Raw genomic sequence first — 1,150 nt, 5'->3', positions numbered from 1 at the left:
AGTTTTTGGTGCCGTTGCCGGGGACCAACTTCGTCAAATTTCGTACCCTGTTGTTACACCGTCTAGACTAAGGCATTATTAGCCGGTAAATGCGAAGAACCCGTAGTACCGGAAATTTAGTAGATCCTTTAGCGGAACCCGAACGTTACATTTGTACACATCTCTTAATCGTCCGAATTAAGAAAGCTATGGCCGAGAATCGCGACCGGAGACATCTTAAGGAATTTTCCCAACCCTCTGACGAGGAACCTAGTTCTAGTATAGTAAACCCCCTCATTCCTGCCAACAATTTTGAACTAAAACCATCTTTACTGCAATTAGTGCAACATAACCAATTCGTGGGTCTCGCTGCTGAGAACCCAAATCAATATTTAAAAGTCTTTATCCAACTGGATGACACCTTTAAATCCAACGGTGCTTCACCTGATGCGATTCGTTTAAGATTATTTCCTTTCTCCCTCAGAGATAGAGCACGTTCATGGTTAGATTCACTTCCAGCTAACTCAATAACTACTTGGGAAGACCTTAGGAGAGTATTCCTTGCTAGATATTTTCCCCTAGTAAGACTGCTGTTCTTCGAAACCAAATAACTAAATTTACTCAAAACCAAGGAGAATCACTTTTTGAAGCTTGGGAGAGATATAAGGAGTTGTTAAGAGTCTGTCCACACCATGGCATAGAACAATGGTTGGTCGTTCATACCTTCTACAATGGACTCCATTATAACACAAAGATGAGTATCGACGCTGCCGCTGGTGGCGCGTTGATGAACAAACCTTACCCTGAAGCTTGTGACCTAATTGAGGATGTGGCCCAAAACCATTACCAATGGGGAACTGAACGAGCATCAGTAGAGAAAAGGAGACCTAAGGTAGAATACATGAGATAAGTTCTATGGACATGATGCAAGCGAAAATGGACGCTTTAGCCCTTAACGTCGAACATATTTCTACAAACTCTAACACCGCAGCGGTAGTCCACACAGAGTGTGAACTTTGTGGATCTAAAGGACACGAATCGGCGGAATGTAACCTTTTGAACGACCTCAACACCGACCAAGTGAATTACGCCCAAGATAACCCATTTTCAAAGACTTACAACCCTAGATGGAAGAATCACCCGAATTTTTCCTATAAAAACCAGAACCCTA

At 42.6% G+C, this 1,150-nt stretch overlaps 1 non-coding gene across 1 annotated transcript; it reads right to left on the bottom strand.

The window, feature by feature from the left end:
* Nucleotides 1–571: 571 nt before the first annotated feature.
* LOC127124877 (small nucleolar RNA R71) lies at nt 572–678 on the bottom strand. Its single transcript, XR_007804356.1, has one exon. It is a non-coding gene; the product is annotated as a small nucleolar RNA R71 (small nucleolar RNA).
* Between the last annotated feature and the right edge of the window lie 472 nt (nt 679–1,150).

This window comes from Lathyrus oleraceus, chromosome 2 (assembly GCF_024323335.1).
Source record: "Lathyrus oleraceus cultivar Zhongwan6 chromosome 2, CAAS_Psat_ZW6_1.0, whole genome shotgun sequence".
Taxonomy (NCBI): Eukaryota; Viridiplantae; Streptophyta; class Magnoliopsida; order Fabales; family Fabaceae; genus Lathyrus; species Lathyrus oleraceus.
This window is presented reverse-complemented; position numbering and strand designations above follow the sequence as displayed.